Source organism: Belonocnema kinseyi, chromosome 6, assembly GCF_010883055.1.
Source record: "Belonocnema kinseyi isolate 2016_QV_RU_SX_M_011 chromosome 6, B_treatae_v1, whole genome shotgun sequence".
Classification (NCBI taxonomy): domain Eukaryota; kingdom Metazoa; phylum Arthropoda; class Insecta; order Hymenoptera; family Cynipidae; genus Belonocnema; species Belonocnema kinseyi.
The window spans coordinates 66,007,962-66,030,689 of NC_046662.1; positions in this window are offsets into that span (position 1 = coordinate 66,007,962).

Sequence of the window (22,728 nt, forward strand, 5' to 3'; positions counted from 1 at the left end):
GCTATCTAAGGATGGTACTATAGAACGCCACCTCAAGGTAGGCCTAGTGGCGCCATCTCTTGGTCAGGCCGGAAACTTATCAATCCACCCTCGTATAATAGTAATTTTCGTGTTTTTTTTGTCTGCATGGTCTATAACCAATATTTTTTTAATAATGATTTAAAATTGATTTTTTTCACAATTTTAAATCAATATTTAAAAAATATTCATCATAGACAATGCAGACGAAAAAATGAACATCAAAATTATTAATAAATAATATTTAAACTCTTTATTGAAAAATTGTTTTTATTGTGGCTGAAGATTCATAATTTCAGATATTTTTTTTGTTACTATTTTTTTCAATTTAACTATTTTTCTTCAGATTTTTTTTCTCTTTGGTTAAGAATTAATTGTATTCTCTGCAAATGTAACTATTTTATTTTTGGTTAAAAAGTTAATCTTTGCTCGTTGCAAATCTTTTTTGGGAATTCTTTTTTTTTTTTAATCAAATATTTTAATGTTTGGAGTTGAACTATTTTATAAAGAATTAATTTTTTCGTTTTAGATTCATCATTTTAGTAAAAAATTTGTTAAAAAATAACTTTTTTATTGAAAATTCAATTATTCTGTATAAAATTCTTCGTTTTGTCTTTCAAATTCAACAATTTGTTTGAAAATTAAATCATATAATTAAAAATGAACTTTTTTGTTGAAAAATCATACTTTTTGTTCAAAATTCAACAATTTTGGTAGAAAATAAAGCTATTTATTTAAAAATGAAATTATTTAATTGCAAATTAAACTATTTACTTTGAAATTAAATTTTTTATTTCGAAATTTTACTATTTATTTGAAAATATAACTACTTTGTTCGAACTTCATTTTTAAAAATAATTTTTGTTTAATCTAAAAATTTTCCTATTCCATTCTGGGTTCAAGATTCATCCCTAATAAGTTGAAAATTCGTCTATTTGGTTAAAAATATATATATATAAGGTCTGTCCAGAAAATATCTGACCTTGTGGTGTACCAGAACGAAGAGTTAACTTTGGTCATTTACAATAATATCCCATTCAAAGAACTCCTCTATGGAAGCCACAAACTTCTTCCAGCGATCTTCCAACTTCTGGAAGTACTCATCAAAGTCACCTTTCGGAATAGAAGATACTTCAATTCAAACCTAAAATCACAGAAAGCCATTTCGGGACTGTACGACGGCTGCAGAAGTTGTGCAAACTGTTTATGCAATTTCTGGCGTTTCACCAGAAATTGCTGAATAAGCTGCGATTAATGGATAGGTGCCTTTTCGTGGTTAAGAACCTAGCTGCTACTTTTGTAGACTCATTCTCAAATATTATCTGAAAATGAATTTGAAATGATGGATTTTTTTATGCATTACAGTCCACATCAGTTCAAATAAAATAAGGCTAAAAAGTTTTTTTCGACCTTATCATTTATTTGATTAAAAACTCCTTTCTCACTCCTTGACATTTCGGTACAATGCGTACCTTTTTCAACAGGTTTTAACCTAAATAATTATATTTTTACAATTAGTAATATTAAAGAGAACAATCATGAAAAATAATTTCGTATATTAATATAAATTTTTACCTGAATTTTAGAAGCTTGAATTAATCAAACATAAGATTAATGGCGAAGAGTAAAAAACAAACAATCATGAAAATAACATAAAAAATTATTTAATTTGAAAATTTTTCTAGTCAAAAGTTTTTTCCTTCAGATAATTTTAAAACGATGTACATTGTTATTTGTGTCTCCAAAAATTAAATAGAATTTAATCCATTAAGGACTGCATTGTTTTTCGAACATAAATTTTTAAATCTTTTTCTATATTATAAATAAATTTTTTAATAATTGCAACCATACTATTTATAGGAATTTTATTGACATTTAGAGGCACTCAAAATTTTGTACCTAAAGCTAAAATTTCCGCGACATCATCAGGGATTTCATCCGTTAATAAATTCTTAAAACATTTGTTCAATTTAGAATCAGTAATTTCTCTATTGAAAGCTAAAGACCTTGAAAACCGATATTTTAAGTAATTGGAAACCAGAATCAATTTTTGAATATTTTTTAGAGTATTTACAATTTCTAAACGTAGACATTTTGTTTGAAAAGTTTTGAAATAAAATTATAATGTAAATTAGTTACAACTTGAATTTTGTTCGTTATTGACTATGTTGAATTGTATAATGATTTGAAATCAAACCAATCCTTCTTTATTTATTAATTATCTCAAAATTTCCGAAACAATAATTTTTAGATTCTCGGGGTCCTCTACTATCAAAACGATGATTTCGAAACATAGATAGAGAAGTTTTTGACGAAATCGAATGGAAACTCTCTGTTCGGTCTGTTCCGTCATCTTGAAATGTGACTCGTACGTGGTTAGACGTTTACGCAGCTGAGGACACTAATTAAAATATTTTTTGATAATAGCACAAACAGGTAATAATGATCGTAAAACAATAAAAAAAATTTCAACAGCAAAGAAAATTGTATCTAGTAATAAGTGGAAATCCGTATTGATTTAATTTAGTGAAAACGTTTCAGAAGGGCCGATTTGCTAAGACTATATTAATTTTCCGATAATTGGCTTTGCTACCTTTCCTCCTAACTCAATTATATGAATTATCTGGCTCTTAATTTTGTCGCAGTTTTAAAGTATTATAATGAATATTGATTTGTAAAGTCGATTAAACCTAAAAATTATAAAACATAAAATAATCACTCAATAATCAATTTTTTATTTCGATTCTCCATTTTAGCTAGATGAATTTCACGGTAGGGTTCAACATATAAAGGCATTTTTATTTTTACTGATTGAAGAACTAGAGAAAATAAAAGTATTGTTAAATAGGTCGTGAAAAGTGGAGAAAATTGCTGGTAAGTATAAAAAATTGCCAGAGCGTACTGAAAGTTAGGAAGTTACGAGAAAGTGTCGGATTTTAAATTGACCGAGAATTTATAAGATCGCTCAAAGTGACATTATCGTCCAATATCAAAAGCTTGGGTAAGTCGATAGCGTCAGCAAAAGTGAAGAGATCTCTCTTGTATAAAATATTCTCCTCCGATCTCATCGTGATTAAAGCTTCGATCGTTCGAAAATAATTTTTTTAGAGAAGCTCAAGATTCGGAAATGAAGGGTAATAATGTGATTTATGTTTTATGCACAATAGCGTGGTCCAAATTTTGTCTTTTTTAAATTTTTATCCATGCTCCCCCTCCCATTTTGAAGACGACTGCGATATCTTGAGAAATGAATATCCGGATATTTTAAAATTCCCAAAAAATAAAATATTTGAAATATAACATTTCTGAATTATAAAAATTCCGACTTGAAAATTTCTCAATAACAAAATTCCCAAAATATCTATCCTTTTAGCGAATTATGAAATTCCAGAATGATGAAATTCCCGACAGTTTATAATCTTATCAAATTTTAAAATTCTGGAATAATTAAATTTTCGAAATAAAATTTCCGAATTATAAAATATCCGATACTGCAGAATTTCTGACACTGGAAAATTGTCGAATTTTAACAATTAAAAAATTGCCCTTTAAGAAAAAGCATTTATTCATTAAAAAACAATAATGAAATATATGAAACAAATGATTTTTTTTTTTGGATGTTTAATGTATCTTTTTAGAATTATTAGTTATTAATTTAAAATAACTCTGCACATTTCTAAAAAAATTTTAATGCGAAAATTTTATTTTGATATATTTTTATTTTGAATTTAAAATATTTTTTTAATTTTTAAAGTTCATGAATTTTCTAGTTTCGAGAATTCGAAAATGTTGGATATATTATAATTTGTCAATTTTCTGTTGGGAATTGTATTATTTGGTAATTTAAAAATTTTGTCATATTATAATCTGCCAAGGATTTTCATAAGTCCTCAAATTTATTCAATTTCGCAACAAAATAAATAAATAAACAAGATTTTTGTGTAGATAAAAAAACCGGAAAACTCCCATAAGTGAAAAATTGGGTTTTGCGAGTTCTTGCCACCAATTATATTTTTTTGCGGTTTTTTATATTAAAATTTTTTTCTTTTGTAGAAAATAATCAATTAAAACGAAAAAATATAATTTTTGAAAGAATTAATTATTATTTATAACAACATTTTTCTAGAATAATGGTAGAAAGTTGCAGTTTTTTGGGGAATTTTTCACTCTTTGTCCATTTTTTAAATTAAAGTTATGTCATAAATAACCAAAGTCAACAAACGTTTTCTGTCAACAATTTGTCAATACTTTTAATGATATTCTCTTTGATTAATGTTAGAAAATTGCTTTTTCTTTTAATTATTAACTTTTTGCCCACTTTTTAGTTAGAGCAGTAATGCTTAATGAAAAGTAATAGGCCTAGTTGTATATACAATTTATATCATTTTTAATAATATTCTTTTTTTAATAATGCTAGAGAGCTGCAGTTTTTTCTAAAATGTTCCAATTTTTGTCCACTTTTCAAAAATTTTTATTTCAAATATTTTTTCTTTGTCAATTTTAAAGTGTCGCGAATTGTATTTTTTGTAAGTATTTAGTCGCCCATAAATTTGTTTGAATCGAAAAAAATTTTACTTTGCTTTGGCATTTCAGCTACGGACAAAATATAAATAAATATCAGAGACTTTTTGTTTAAATGAATATTTTTAAACCGTTAGAAAAAGCAAAAAATATTTTATTTAGAAAGAAATAAAATACTATTAAAACAATTATTCATGGTAAAGTTAATTTATCATTTGCTCAGAACTAAAAATCGAAGAGTTTAAAATTTTTAGAAAAATGTGAACTTTCTAGCATTATTAAAAGAAAATATTATGTAAAAGAATAACACATTGTTTACAAAATTATATCTGTAAATATAAATTATTGCCGCATTCTGATTAAAAAGTGTACAAAAAGTGCAGAATTTCATAAACACTGCAACTTTATAGCATTTTTCCCAAAGAATATTGTTATAAATAATACTACATTGTTTCAAAAATAACTTTTGTAACTTTAATTGTGAACTGACTTACTATAATTGAAAATCTTAATGCAAGTTACAAGGGGCCAAAAAAACCGCACTCTCTAACTTTATTCTAAAAAAAATTATTATAAATAATAATCAATTGTTTCAAAAATTGGTTTAAGCATCTAATTATTATCAGAAAGTAATATTGTACGTATTAGAATCAATTTTTACTATTACAAATTGCATTAAAATAAAAATTAGCGCCGAAAATTCGCAAAAAGTAATTTTGTACCGATGGGGATCTTTTTGGGATGCTGAAGAACAGATTTATGGAAATAAAAATACGAAAATAATTTTTTATTCTTATTTTCAGACTAATTGTGAAAATAAATTTTGACGGACAACTCAATGCATCTAATATTAACGATTTCGAATATAATTCTCAAAACCGTATTTCTTTCTTATGAGAAATACGAAAAGAGAGATAGAACAAAATGAACGGGAAATCAATGCCATTCCTTTTAATAGCTCTGTTCACATCGACGTACTTTCACAGTATCTTGCAATTTCTTTCAATTGAATCTCAGCTTAAAAAATAAATTTTATTTACTTAGCGAAATAATTTATTTTTTTCACTGTTTTTTGGATAAAGTTAAGAAGTAAATTGTATTTCAAAAATGGCTAGTTTAGAAAAATATTTACGTACATAAAATAGTGTAGTGTAATCTTTGCCAAAATTGTATCTGGTACACTGAAAATCAAAGAGATTTTGGAATAGTTCCAATGGTAAACTTCTATTACCATAAGTTTTTTATTTTCTCGTTTTATTTAGAACCGAAAGAGATGTGGGACCATTTGTATTGATTAAAAGGCAAAAGCATTTCGAAAAGCTTCGAAAAGCTTTTCGAAATTATACTACAATATCTTCTTGTTAATATCACAGAGGATTTATAATTTATAAATTACTTTTAATTTTAATCTACGACAAGTGAATTTTTATTTTTATTTTTATTCTTATAGATTTTTGGTATCCCGCAATCAATTTGAAATAAAATTTTGTAATTTCTTCTTCTCTTTAATTAATTAGATTTTAAACAAAATTCGAGATATTATAAGTAAAATTGAAGCGGGTAGTGCTAAATGATCCTGAGTCCAATCAATTTTACAGAAGAGACAAACAAATTTCTAGATAAACTTCTTGTGTGTGTAGGTGGAGCGATCGGTTTAATAACAAGTGAGAGAAAAAAATAGATGGCGCTACATGTGTAGGGTAAGGAAGGGCAGCGGAGACCGGTAGGGCAAGGGTGATTTTGTGTGTAACACCTATATAATTTAACAATTTTTATTCTTCTTTGGATTAAATTAATCTATATTATTATAAAGATAGTGCTACTTACTTCAATTTTGAAAATTGACATTGTAAAAAACAAATTATCCAGAAAACAGGGTTTCAACAAAAGCATGGAAAATTCGCTGGCAGAAATATAAAGCTTGCAACATCAATGGCAATACTTAAAGTATGAAAATTTGATATTTTGACACATCGTATAACTTGAATTATAATAAAAATATCTTTATTTATTCCATACAAATAACACTATTTGACATGAAAAAAGAATATTTGTAGGACTAGTGCATTACTTAATTTTGATAATAATATCCTCAATTGTTAAATACTTGCAAAAATCCAACAACGGCCGTTGAATAAGAAATAGTATACTTTATCAATTTAAGGTAATAGTTGTCCTGCGTGAAGTCAGATATCTGAAAAAAAAAGTTTTTCTATGATTTTTAGAAACAAAATATTATAACTGATATCATTTTAAATAAAAAACATTATTTTTATGAAAAATGTTAAAATTCACAAAAAAGGACATTAGTTTCAACCATTTTTTTCGCCATTACATTTTTTCTGACTGTAGCGTCTTACGAATTTTTGAAAAAAGATTAGATTTTTATAAATGAAGGCTTTTTTCCGGGAAAAAATTCCCTACAACTCTACTGTTTACAATTTTGAAAGTAAATTTTTCTATGTATGAAATCGTTAGAACCATTTTTTTGTAGGGAAACATTTTCTAAACAATTAATTATATTTTAAGATTATTTCGTTATTTTTAAAGTTGAAAACATCAGAGTTGTAGAGAATGTTTTCCCGGAAAAAATAAGCCGTTATTTATTACAATGAAATCATTTTTCAAAAATCCGAAAGAAGCGACGGTCAGAAAAAATTGTATTCCTAAAACCTGTTTAAAATTAATGTTTTTTTCAGTGAATTTAAAAATTTTTTATTTAGAATAATGTTTTTTATTTCAAATGTCATCAGTTATAACATTTTAATTCTTAAAATCGTAGAAAAACTATTTTTTCACATAACTGACTTTTGGCACGAGAATTACATTAATTTTAATTCTTTGAAATTCTAAAATATTTTAGTAAATTAAAATACTATACTTTTAAGTAAAAAATTTTTTAAGTGACAAAGTCTTACATTTTTCAATAGAATACGTTTAAAAGAGAAAAAAGTATGATATGTAGAATTCCTGATTCCTTTACACATTCTATTAATTACATTTTTTAAAATATTCTAATATATTTTGATTTGTTTGGAATTTCAGAATTATAAAATAAACAAAAATACTGCATTTTAGGGTAAAAAACGCAAGGCCTTATTTTTTCACTGAAATAAGTTTATAAGAGTGAGAAATTATGATTTTTAAAGAAAACCATCTTTTTAAGTGGACATGGAACCGTTCAGATTTCCTGATTCATTTATGCATTCAATAAATTGAAATATGTTAAAATATTTCAATATACTTCATTGATTTAGTTCAAATTCTTTGAAATAATTAAAATAATTGAATACATTAAAATAATAAATTTTTGGATTAAAAATAGCAAAACCTAAATTTTTTTACTAATATAGGTTTAAAAAGGTCGTAAAAGCATAATTTCGTAAGAAACTAAATACGTAAATATTTTTTGGTGACATACATTTGATGAAAGCATCAATATTTGCATTAAAAAATCGCAGTCAAGTATACACTTTCGTAATTGTCCTAAATTAACAAAGAATTATTTTGAACAAATTTTGCTTAAAAAAATGTTTTAAGTGACGCACATTTGATGAAAAGAATTTTATTTTAACTTTTTGTACAACATTTTTTTTTTAATTTGACGGACCTTAAAGCCAACAACAAATATTAAAATTCCCTGCAAAATTTATTGAACAGGGCAAAGACAAGCGCCCAGCGAATATTATAGTCATTATTTTTAATAATATTCTTTTTGAATGTTAAAAAATCGTGTTTTTTCAATCATCGACTTTTTGTTCACTTTTCACTTAAAACGAGGTAATGCTTAGTAAAATTTGATGAAAACAATTGTTTAAACAAATAATTATTGTTTCTAACAACTTTCTTCTATAGTAATTCGATCGTTGCTGCGCTTTCTGAAACTTTGATTTTTTGGCTAACTTTCTACTCAAAGCAGAATTTATAAGCATAATTGTTTATACAATTTATTATTATTTTTAATAATATTTCCTTTGTATAATGCTAGAAACTTTGCAATTTTTCTACAATTTTTCACTTTTTGTCCACTTTTCAATTAAAGTGAGATAATAATTATTTCAAATAAACAAATTAAATTATTTAAACAATTTCTCATTATTTTTAATGATATTCTTTTAGAATAATATTAGAAAGTTTCAGTTATCTCTTAAATTTTCAATTTTATGCCCACTTATCACCAAAAGTAATGTAATAATTAATGGAATTTACCAAAAATAATTTTCCAAATAATTTGTTGTTGTTTATGACAATTTTCTTTCATAGTAATACTAGATAGTTGTTGTTTTTACTAACATTATAAAATGTGCTTTGGCATTTTAGTGATAAATAAATAATAAATAAATAAGAATTAGAGAAAATCATTTTAAAACCATTTCTTAATAATATTCTATTTGAATGTTAAAAAATCGTGTTTTTTTAAATGATGAATTTTTTGTTTACTGATTACTTAGAACGAGGCAATTCTTAATAAAATGCACAGAAATAATTGTTTAAACAAAGAATTATTGTTTCTAATAACCTTATTATATAATAATGCTTGATAGTTGCTGCTATTTCTCTCAAATTTTTAATTTTATATCCACTTTTAACCAAAAGTGATCTAATAATAAATGTAATTTAACAAAAATAATGTTTTGAAGCATTTTTGATTCTTCATGACTATCTTCTTTTATAGCAATTCTAAAAATTTTCAGTTTTTACTAGCATTTTAAAATTTACTTTGGCATTTCAGTTATGGACAATACATTTTCTAATTTTTTATGAACATATTTTTCTGAAATCGAACTAGATGTTTGACAAATGCTTAAAATTTTCTACATGAGTCATTTAAATGTTACTATTTTCAAGTACTTACTAAGAACGTTTTTTAAAAATTAAAATTGTTTAAACATTACAAACAGCGAAAAATACTTCATTCAGAAAAAGATAAAATAGTATTAAAAATATTATTCTTGTTTAAGTTCATTTAAGTCTTGTACACAATCTTTTTTTTTAATCTACATGAGCCTGATCCAACAAGGAACATCAAGATTCCCTGAAAATACATTTAATTTGAAATAATAAAAAATAAGACAAAACGAAAATTTGAAAATTAATGTATTACTAGATTAATCAAATTTACTTATGAGGGCCACCATTGCGTGCCGAAAAGTTTAAAGCAATTTAATTGTTTTTAATTTACCCTCTTTTAAAGCTAACAAAGAACATCAACATTCTCAAATTTATAAATAAAATAGACAGAACCTAATAATTTTGCACCTTCCAGACTTTACTATCATTAGTTTGAAAGATGTCGAAATTATTAGGATCTGTCTATTTTATTTAAAATTAAAATTTCCCCAGGCGTAAAAAAAGAAAATATTTTTTTTTCTTCTTGCACCACTCTCAAAGAAATTTATTATTGCAGGTCAATACAATCTCCCAGAGATTATTAAATATATCTTTTTATATGAATGGGTGCCCTATATTTTAAACCTAATTTCTCGTAGCATTAGAAGATTAACTACATTCCTCTGATAAAAATGAAATTCTAAAAGGAAATTGAGAATTGAAAGGTAATATCTCGAGAGTCCAAATGACAAGGTTCTATCTATTTTCATCAGCCCTGTCAGTCCTTATCAGAAACTCAATCATCTCTTTCAACAGTACTATTATTAGGTACCTTTTTCTCCATTATTATTCCTTTTTATAGCACACTTGTTGTCCATGAGTGGTTGTATACATCCTAAAAAACAGTGAAAGTTCGGATTTATCTAAAAGATGACAGAAATTATGATAGTTCCAACCTAAAGTATACTAATTTGTCAAAAGTGAGTAAACTAAAAAACTGAGCATCAGTGATTAGGAGGCGTTTTGAAGCTAATGTTGAGGTCATGTGGAAGTTTTTTCCCCAAGAAATTCTAACGGAGTAATGGTAGATGGAGACCTCATTCGATCAATCAATGTTTAAAAGGGTCAGCTTTTTTTATCGTGACCCTTCCCACGTAAAAAAAAACTTTAGCCAAGTATTGCGTGAAGCACGCTTAGCTCGTGACTGGTTGAACGACCCGACCGAAAAGTCTTCGCGTACTCGCCTATCCACATTTTTGTAGCATCCCCGTCCGCAGCTCTTCATCTTCGCTCCTCGTGGCGTCGAAGCACGTTGTGGCACGTTGTGATCTCTGCATTAAACTGCGGGCTACGAGGTTAGCACGATTTATCGCTTTATAGAGTGCCGAACGCGAAGGCTTACCAGAGCTTACACATACTCTCATAAAATCACACTCTTTCACTCTTACACTCTCAAGGACGGATCCAGAACATTTTTTGGAGAGGGTGATTGTGTATTTATTTTAACAAATGTATTGGAAGAGCGTGAGAGGGGAGGGCTTCCCCACTGATTTAAAAGAATTTTTCGAATTGAATATACAATGGAACAGTGTTATTATCCGCTGTCCCAAAACGTGAACATTCACTTATTTCCTCCCGGGAGGAGATCCCACCAATGCTGCTCAGCGAAGGAGAAATGGCCGCGATACAAGCTGATTGGCTTGTTTGTCACGTGGTACTGCGAGGTGGGGGATGCCATGCGGTTATAAATACGAGTTATGGCAGGGATATTAGCGTGACAGCATATAAGTAACAGCGGATATAAACGGGATTCCAGTGTAAGAATTAATAAGGCGACGTAGAATTAATTTCTTCTTCACTCTGGTGTACACCCACTGAGAAAAAATAATGTCCCAACCACAAAATAATTTTGTTGAGCAGTTTTGGTTGTTCTTACCCAAATTTGGTAGAGACTACCAAAAAAGTAGATGAACTTACAAAAAAGTTTATTTCGCTCAAGCAAAAAAATTTGTCAAGAATTTTTTGTTGATTGTACCAAAGAAATTGATTGGGCATACCAAATACGCAGCCACGCAAGCGCTCTCTTTCGACTCATGACAAGCAGCTGACCACTTATTAAATATGGTGGATTGGAGAAAAAATCACCTCTCTGTATTTTGATATTTAATATTATTTGCAGTTCTATCAAAGAAGATAAAGTTGAAAAAAGAGTTCTGTTTAAATAGATGTATTTCAAGGTAAATGATTTGTTAATTTTATTATTCGTTGCATTTAATCTCTCAAATCTTAAGAACATACTTAAAAGTAATGAGGAAAGTATTTAAATTATCTAAACGTATATGAGAGAGGCCTTTTAATTAATCACTTTCATCCACTCACTGAGCATTTCGAAAATTAATTGTGATTAATTAAACGAATTTTCTAAAAATCAAAGACATTTTATTGAATCAATAGATTTTGTCCTTCTAGTTTTTTTCTCACAGGAAAAAATATTTTATATTTTATTTACGAAATAAATTTTTCCTTTAACAAAATAATTGTTCCTTGAAAAAAATTATATCGCTCCTACAAAAATAGTTGGTCTTTTTGGAAGAAAATTCAACTAATTTGATCATTTTTGCTTGAAAGTTCAAATGTTTTGTTGAAAATTCATCTATTTCGTAGAAAATTTACTTTTTGCTTAAAATTAATATTATGACGTTGCAAAGTCGGCTAAAATCTTTTTTTGAATAAAATTCAACTTTTTTTTTAAATTGTCTTTTGGATTTAAAAACTCATCTGTTTTAACAGTAATTTTATCTATGATCCTCAGTCATACTAATGGACTGCGACTTTTCAACTGCGAATGTACCGAAAAGTGTGGGTGTTTTTGAACTTACATGGTATAAACTTTCAATATTTAATTAATTATAAATTATTTAAAGAAATTACCATTTTCTTATTTTCAATTTTATTAATTTTTTTAAAGACAAAATTATTTAAAAATATTTATTTAAATGTCGATAGGCATGAAGAGATATATTTTTTGTGTAAAAAAATATTAATTTCATCTGTGAGACGAACCTTAAATACACTGAAAGAATTAATTTGAAGGGAATTTAGCATTTTGCTGTTTCTAAACAGACGTGCAAAGTAGCTGTTCTCACGCACGTATAACAAAAAAGTAGATTTTGTCATTTTTTTTATATAAGTAGACATTTTTTTCTATGTTCAGCATCGCTGAACTAGATTAACCAGGGAGTTTGAAAGAGAAAAAGGTCATTATCTGGTAAAGTTAATTGTTATAAATAAATTAAGTTAACAAATAGTCTACAATATGGAGTTTTTGTTTTCAAAGTACATCACTTTTCCATTTAAATTATTTGCTCTTATTGTTAGAATGATACACGATCATAAAAATTGATCACCTTATACTTTTCGCTAATTTTCTAAACAATGAATATAAACAAATGCCCAGTGTAGATATTTAAAGGCAGATAAAAATAATATATATTTTTAATTTTGTTAAAATTACATTTTCAGTGAGGTTTGATGACGAAAACTTTTGTTCCTATATTTTTTATTAATTTTATAAAGAAATTATATAAAAAATGCTCACTCTGGACAATTGAAGATAGAGAAGAACAGTATGTATGTTTTCTTAATTTTGTTACAATTATTTCGTCAGTGTTTAATGATGAAAATTTGTGATCCAATTTTTTCAGTAATTTTATAAACAAATTATATATTGATAAATATTGATAAAATTGGTGATACTTACGTTTTTGGGGTCGCTAAATTAAAGTCTTGATTTAAAAAATTCAAAATTGTGGATCCAAAATGGCAATATCTCAACGTGTTTATAAATTTCTGGAAATTTATGGAAATTTTCAGTATTTATGGTAATTTCACAGGTAAATATGGTAACTTACCATAATTTTCCCAAAATTCAATTTTAAACATTTTTATAAACTTCCGGAAATGTTTGAAATTATTGGTAATTTATGGCAATATTACCGGAAATTTATGATGACTTAATATAAAATGCTTAAAATCATATCTAGAAGTGTTTATAAATTTGCGGAAATTTATGGTAATTCTACAGGTTAATACCTACCAAAAATTATCTAAAATTCAATTTTAAGCGTTTTTAGAAATTTCTAGAAATTTATCACATTTTTGGTAATTTATGGCAATAATATAAGTAATTTATGTTAAATAGAGATAAATTACCGAACATTCAATTTTAAACCTGTTTTTGAATCTTCAGAAATTTATGAAAGTTTTTGTTAGATAACAGGTAGCTTATGGGTAAATTACCCAAAATTCAATTTGGAAATATGTATAAATTTTCAGAAATCTATGGAAATTTTCGGTCTTTTATGGTAATGTGACCAGTTATATATGGTAACTTTTCATGAATTACCGCAACATTCTATTATCAGCAACAAAAATTTCCTTGTAGTTTAAACGGTGAGTGGGTTAAGTATCATAAATTGCAAGCTCATAGATGTATAACTTTCGTTAATCACCTCTGACGTCACTTTTCACACCCTAGGGAGTAAGAAGTACTTTTTACTCCCTAGGGAGTAAAAAGTAGAGCTTTAGGCCCGCTTCATAGGCTTCGAAAAGGGCTGAAATCATGCAGTGGTCATAAAAATATTTTTAATTTTTAAAAGAATTTCAAAAATAATTTGAAGTTTGAGATTTCGAAAAAATCAAGAACAAAAAATGTCGATTTTAATTATTTTGAAATAAAACTTTTAATAACTTGTTTATAGTTTTGGAGAGATTTGAACACGATACAAACATTTGCTTAAATTCCTGGAAAAATTTTATCTGATTTTTTTTCAAATAATAATTTTAAGAGAATATTTAAGATAGATTTCAAAGCAATTTTTAACGCATGAATAACAATTGAACAGTTATAATTTTAGTAAGGGTCTAAAATAAAAATAATTTTACTTTTAATTAAGGCGCTAAGCGAGCCAGTGAAAGAGTTAAATGGTATCATCAGTGATGTTCAGTGATGCAAATTTTTATTTTGATATTCAGTGATAAAATTTTGTGATAAAATTTTGAAGTTTTGTGATGAAAAGCCTACCTTTGTCTAAGCCCTAATGATCAAACCGGCATTGCTTACCATCTTATACTCTCACACTATTTTACTCTTATACTTATAATACCATAAGATATATATATATATATATATATATATATATATATACCATATACGTGTACTTACATTATACATTATACAAGTTGCATAGTTTGCACACTACATGACGGTAAGTGGAGAGTTGCATCGCAAAGATGTAGCGACCACGACTGGTTGTCGCGATGCGCCCTTGAGGTTAAGTGGCGATCCGCAAACTTTTATAATTATTTCCTTGCAGGTGAGATAGTTAATGCGCGATTGAAGAAGAGGTTCCTGTTACGAGCCGAGCAGAGCAGAGCTCTTTAGTGCCAGGCACAATTGGGCGCGCTCTAATTTTTTTTATGGACTCTCTGAGCGCTTCATGCCACCTTTAAATGAGACCACCTACCGCTGGGATTAGTACTGATACAAACTTTACTTTAGTACTTCGTTAAGCGCAATTCGCTGCAAAGTGCAAAAAATATATGACTCGACATACTCTGCCTTATGTTTATTATGTATTTAAGGTTTTTAAAAGGCTTAGTAAAACAAATGTTCATGAGAACCTTTCCCCGTCTCCTGAAAAGCTTCCAAAGCTTGTAATTCTTGCAATTTGGGATGAGTATTCAATTATTTAAAATAAAATTTTTCCTGAAAAAAGATCTACTCACTTCGCTCCACTTGTGGAATGATATCTACACTGATTGATGGTAACTATCTCTAATGATAATACAGATGCCTTTGAATTACTTTTATTCACATATTATTCAAAATCTTGGCTAGTTGTTTACAAATTTCCGGACGTCTATTCTGTCCCCTTTTCTAGCTCGTAAGGGGGAATGAGGGGAGGGAAAGTAGAAGTATTTGTAAATGATAAGAGAGGAAGTGAAAGGTATTGGCGGGAGGGAGAGTAGAGGAAATAGGGAAGAATAAGGAAACAGAAAGTAGAGGAAGTATGGGGAAATGAGGGGAGGTGAAGTAAGAAAAAATAATAGGAGCGAAAGCAGTGGAATAAGTGTAAAAGAGGAGATGTGAAATAGGTTTAATGCGGAAAGACTGTGGGCAAGTTATGAAGAATAAGGGTAGGCGAAGTGAGAGTGAATGAAGGGTAGTAAAGTAGGTGAAATGAAAGGAGGAGAAACAGGGAAAGCGAGAAGAAGGGAAGCGAATAGCTATGAGGGTTGGGAAATTAAGAAGAAATTAGAAGAAAATGAGGATAGAGAAGTAGAGCAGTTTAAGTATAAATCAGTGGAAGTAGGAGAAATTATTAGAAGGGATGGTGGGTAGTGAGGGAAATGATGGCTAGGCAAGGGAAGTACGGAAAGGGTTGTGTTATCTCGGGGAGGTGAGGAGAGGTAGTATTAGAGGAAAAAGAAGTTAGGGAAAATAGGGGAAGCGAAGGGTTCAGTGAGAGGCCAGAAAGTAGAGTAATTTAGGGCGAGTAGGGGATGTATAAGTACGAGAGGGAAACTTTTAAGCAAATTAACTAATGTTTCAATAGGCTTTCATCAATATAATTGATTTGGATGCTAGTGAAAGATTTTTAAATTAGGTAAAGATTTGTGTGTTTGGGTTCATGATAAACATTTGGTTAATTTTTTATTTAACAACAAAATTGATTTTATTTTGTTTTACATTTTCAGAAGTACCATCTTTTTTATATAGTTGTATATTCATCAAAAAGGTCTCATATTTGTACCAGAACTATACAGAAAGCCTTTTCAGTGAGTAGGCGTCATTCAAAAAAGTTATTTATTGCTTTATCGAAAAATTAATTAAGAAAATTTCTTTTTGGTTTGACAATGTTTAGCCAACGAAAATTCAGAGTTTTGGAATAAAATGTGAGAGAAATGAATGCTTTATTATGATTAATTAAAAATAGATGCAATTTAGGAATTGTTTAAATGATCTATAAATAAACACATTTACAGTTTGAATATTTTTCAAAGAACAGGTTTTTTCCTACGATAATTTTGTTGTTCATCAAAATCATTAAAATAATTATTCATTGTTGTCAATTAAAAAAGTATCACATCAAGGAATTGTCGGAAAGATATCATTAGTCGAATCCGTAAACAAAAATTGAGCGTATTCGTTGAAACATAGGCGAAATCTAAATTTTTTTAAATGTTAAAAAAATAGATTAATCTTAAAAATTTGCAAAATATTGAAGCAGAGAATTATTAAAAAGATACTTTTAGTTGATTCCGCAAAAATTTAACCTATTGGTAGAAAAATAGCCAAAGTCTGATTTTTTAAATAAAAATGGTTTGAATAACTAATAAACCTTATAAATTCTCGAATTGAGCTTTTTTGTGAAAAATAGATTAAATCTGAACTTATTTATGAAAATTGTTAAAATAAATAATAGTTTTTGTAAATTTGTAAATTATAATAGTAAAAAGTCATCAGGAAGATATTCTTAGCTTATTCCATAAAAAATGTGTAACTTTTGGTTAAAAAATATGCATACAGTGAATTCATTTATAAAAATTGTTAATGTAATTGGAAAATAGCATCTATTTTGAAATAATCGCAATGAGTCATTGATTTCTCTCACACTTTACAAAAAACTCTGGATTTGAATGAGTTAACCATTTGGCAATATCAAGAAATAACTTTTGTTCATTATTTTGTTTATAAAAACAATTTTTTTTAAAATTATTTTAAGTATTCGAACATTATTTCTAGATAGTTTTAGCGCAGATATAAGTACTCCTTTGATATATTTAAAAATCTTAAGTCTTAAACAGAAAATGTTAACTTTTTAGAATCTAAAAATTGTTGACATCCATATTCTAATTATTCTTCAATGAACTCATTTGAATGAATTTTGTACCTTGAGTTTCTAAAATAAAAATTTGGTTGATTTCAATTTTTTTCCATTTCGGAATCACTTGTAGGTTCTACTTTTATTATAAATTTAACTTCTTGAAAATTTGCGAAATTCTAATTTTCTGGTACGCTTAATTTAAATGTTGTTTTCTTAAAGTTTAATCTTTTATGTTTGAATTCTTATGAATTGGGAAGGATTGACAATTTCAGATAATTGTCAAAACAGAAAAATTTAACTGTTTTAATAATAATAAAATATAAATATTTTATTTAGCATTGCTTATTCTTAAACCTAGGAACACTAAAAAATTGTTGAATTTGTAAGTTATAATTTTTTCAAATAGTTTAATTCTAAGATTTTATTTGTTATTTCAAAAGCTTACAATTTAATATTATTACGTTTTAGAATTTAATACAGTTTGCATGTTAATTTTGTCTGCTCTTATTTACTCTTATTTACAGTTCTGAATGGTTTAAAAAGGGGAAAGCCATAGATTTTTCATAACATTTGAAATCATTCTGGCTTTCTTACATAATGCACTGTTTAAATTAAAAAAATTGTGAATTAAATATATTTGTCAATATAATTATTTTTACTGAAACTAAGATCATAAGTCAAGGATGATAAAGATTTCATTTTATTCCAAGCACAGGCCTCACAGTCCCTATGAGATAAAATATCAGGAACAAAGAGAACTTTTTGTCTCGTTCAAATGAATTTGAAACAATTTGAAAAAACTTCATTGAATTCAGTAACTTTAAGATAAGCTTAGAAAAATAGAATCAATTAAATAAAAACTTACATTTTTTTTTAAATCACGAAATTAAGTGGAATTGAGTGAAATTAGAAGAATTTACGTAAATTAAAAAAACTAAACAGCATTCCAAAGAACTTAAAAGAATTCAGGGTGAATTCCAAAAAATTTTAAATCTTTAAAACGTTCAAATGAATTGGAACAATTTTGAAATTCGAAAATAATTGGACTGATTACAATAAATTTTTAGTTAAATTTAGAGGAAATTGGAAGAAATAAGAAGAATTAGATGAAATTCATAAAAAATCAACCTGAATTTAAAAAAGAAATCAAGTGAAATGAAAACAATGCAAAAACATGGAAAAATTAATTGAATTGGGTAGAATCGAGTGCAAATTTCTAAGAATTTAAAATGATTTAGAAACATAAGAATTCAGGGCCAATTATAAATTAATTGTAAACAATATTTAAAAATCTCTTTGAAATCTTCAAAATCCCACGAAATCCCTGATGTCTTGTCAAAAGTTCTTTGAAATCCATTAAAATATTAAAATCCCTTAAACTTGTTACAACCCCTAGAAATCTCTTGAAATGGTTTAAATTTCTTGAAAATGCCTTGGAATCTTGTAAAATACCCTAAAATATTTCAGTCTTGTAAAGCTTTCAAACTAATGAAATAAATAAAGCATTTCTGGGAATCTTTTTAAATTTCCTGAAATATTTCGAATCCTTTGATATCCTTTGAAAGCCCTTGAAACTTTCTAAAGCACTTGAAAACCAAAAGCCAAAGAATTTGAAAGAAAGTACGTTAAAATAGTTCAAATCCTTCAATCATTTTATGAACTGATCCTCAAGAATAATTAAACACAAATTTTCAATTAAAAAGAAATCTATTAAATTAAGTAGAAAAGAGTACATTTATAGAAGTTCAAGGGAAATTAAAAATGTTCATGCGAATTCATAAAATTCAAGAGAATTCCAAATCTCTTCAAATCTTTAGAACACTATAAAAGATCTCACTTCTCACGAATATTTATTACACAATTAAGCCATTTCCCTTTCGGGGTAGACGTGACTCACTCGGTCGGAAAGGAGTAATACGGGGAAGGGATTAAGAATCTTCAGATTCATTCAAAATTCTCGTGTTATTTATGTAAATAACACGTTCGTTCTGCAACACTGGTTTCTGATCAATCTCTCTAGCAATCACCCCAAGTGAAGATCCCCACGAAGTCATTATGTAAGGTACCCCACTTGGGTCCATTAGTGGCCAAGGTCTTTCGTTTCGGGCATCATTCACTCCACTGACACTATTTTTATTACCTATTTGCTGGTATACTTTCCTGTCCTGGCATACTTCTCTAGCTTCTTTTATGACCATGCATTTTTTCATGCAGACTCTCGTGTTTTTGTGACTTCTTATGTCTGTCCTAACTAGGGTCTCATTCACACATTCTAACCATTCTTTCCGCGGTCTACCTCTAGGCATGCTGCCATTTACTTTATCTTGATACACTTGTTTCGTTAGTCGTTCATTTGGCATTCTCTCAACATGCCCGAACTATCTTAACCGATTTCTTTCCCATGTGGCTACTAGCGTCTCTTCTGCACCACATTCTTTTAGAATTATCTCGTTACTTACTTTGTCCATCAGAGTTTTCCCACTGATTATGCGCATGAATCTCATGTCAATTGCTTTAATTTTACTCTTATCTTTTTCTTCATAAGTCCATGTCTCGCTACCGTATAGTACAGTCGGTACAAATATAGAATTATGTATTGCCATGTTAGCTTTATTTGATGTATTTTTACTTCTGATAAGGGGACCTGCTCTACCAATAACCTTCTTACCTTCATTTATTCGTCTATCTAATTCCTCATCTATCTTCCCGTCCTTAGTAAATAAGCTACCAAGGTATACGAACTTATCAACTTGTTCAATTCTCTCATCATTTAATAAAATATTGCATAGTGCTTTCTCACTCTTTCCTTCGAACACCATAGTTTTTGTTTTATTCACGTTAATCTTGAGGCCCATGCACTTCATGCTTGCATCTAGTTTATTCAACATTCTTTGTAAGTCTTCGATAGACTCTGCCATAACAACCTTATCATCTGCGAACGCTAATCCTCGTACCCTTATTGTTTCGAGATCCACACCCTCTTCGTCGAAAAGAGCCATTCTTAAACACTTGTCCATAAATAATATAAATAACTATGAAGACATAACGCATCCTTATCTATCTCCTTGAATAATATCGAAACAGTCACTCAGTTTCCCATGCACTCTTACACTCTTCTTGCTACCTGTATATATTGTTTTTATAGCCAGTAGGATCCATCCATTGACTCCATACTCTTTCAGCACTTCCCAAAGTTTACTTCTATCTACCTTGTCAAAAGCTTATTCTACGTCAACAAATGAACAGAAAACTTTTTTCCCTACTCTCAAACTTTTTTCTGTTATTTGCGTTAAGCTAAATATTTGATCCGTACATGACCTTCCTGGCATAAACCTACTTTGGACTTCCCAAACCTTTGCTTCTGTTATTTTCATTGCCCTACGAATAAGTATTTTTGAATATATTTTACTTACGGTACTTAGTAAGCTAATCCTTCTGTAATTATTGCATTCGCCTTTATCTCCTTTTATTTTGTATATTGGTATGTATATATATTTGTATATATTATTATTATTATTATTATTATTACACCATTAAGCTATTTCCCTTTCGGGGTAGGCGTGACTCACTCGGCAGGGGAAAGGAGTAGTGTGTGGAAGGGATAGAGACTTTTCAGATTGATCCAGAAATTATCTCCGAATTGTCTCCTAAAATAATCTCTCAAAGCCTCTAGTATTCCGTCTGCATCATATACGATTTCCCGCCCACTATTTCACATGTTGAAAAATTTTGTACTTTTGTTTTCTTTCATTTTTTTATAAAGCAGTTTCTTGCTTCCTTCAAAGTCGTTTTGTATTTTCATTTCTTGTTCTGCTCTAATTGTATCTTTACGTTCCTTAACTTCTTTAAAGTCACTAAAATATTATAAAGCTCCGTGATATTCTATGATAATATTTTCGAAAATCACGGAAAATATATTAAAATACATTGAGAGTTTTAAAATCTCTTGAAATCCTCGGAAATCTTATAAAATAACGTGAAATCTTTTAAAATATTTTAACAACTCATACGTACTGTAAAATCGTTCCGTATCTGCAGAAATTCTAGAATTTTTGTATTCAATAATATTTCAAATATTTTAAAGTCACTTCAAATAAATGAAATTAATTTTAAAAATCCTTGGAATCTTTTGAAACTTCCTAAAATACACTAAAAAAATGGTTAGCTGAGCCAACTATTTAGTTTGTAAGATATGATACTGCTATTTTATTAGTTGGGAAAACCATTTACTTTGTTTCTGGTACTAACTTAATAGTCACTGTGACTAATGGAGTGGATGATCTCACTAATAAAATAGCAGTATCAACTAATAAAATAGCAGCACGCTATTTTACTAACTAAATAGTTGGCTCAACTAACCATTTTTGCATTGTCCTTCAAATGAGAAGCTCCTAAAAATGCTTTCGAAGTTTTAAAAATACCTTAAAATCCAACAAATTCCTGGAAATTATTAAAATCTTTTACTTTGAAGGAAGCAGGAAACTACTATATAAAAAAATGAAAGGAAACAAAAGTACAGACATTGTCAACATGAGAAATAGAAGGGGGGAAATGGTATATGATGCAGACGGAATACTAGAGGCTTTCAGAGACTATTTCAGGAGACAATTCGGAGACGAAGCTATAGGACACCACAACTGCGATGTTGAACACGATGCGATGGAAAACTCAATTGAAAAAGTCTGTGTCACTGAGGTCAGGGATATAATTAAGAACTTGGAAAACGGTAAGGCTGCCGGGGTAGACGGTATTAACGCTGAAATTGTTAAACACGGTGGCGCGTGCATACCACATAGACTGTGCGAATTGATAAATTTTGTTTCGAGATGGGAGACGTCCCAGACGATTGGAAAAAAGCAATTCTCGTACCAATATACAAGAGAAAGGGAGATAAGAGCGAGTGCAATAATTACAGAAGGATTAGCTTATTAAGCACCGTGAGTAAAATATATTCAAAAATACTTATTCGTAGGGTAATGAAAATAACAGAAGCAAAGATTTGGGAAGTCCAAAGTGGGTTTATGCCAGGAAGGTCATGTACGGATCAAATATTCAGCTTAAGGCAAATAACAGAAAAAAGTTTGACAGTAGGAAAAAAGTTTTCTGTGCATTTGTTGACCTAGAAAAAGCTTTTGACAAGGTAGATAGAAGTAAACCTTGGGAAGTGCTGAAAGAGTATGGAGTTAATGGATGGATCCTACTAGCTATAAAAACAATATATACAGGTAGCAAGAAGAGTGTAAGAGTGCATGGGAAACTGAGTCACTGTTTCGATATTATCAAGGAGTTAGACAAGGATGCGTTATGTCTTCATGGTTATTTATATTATTTATGGACAAATGTTTAAGAATGGCTCTCTTCGACGAAAAGGGTATGGATCTCGAAACAGTAAGGGTACGAGGGTTAGCGTTCGCAGATGATAAGGTTGTTACGGCAGAGTCTATCGAAGACCTACAAAGAATGTTGAATA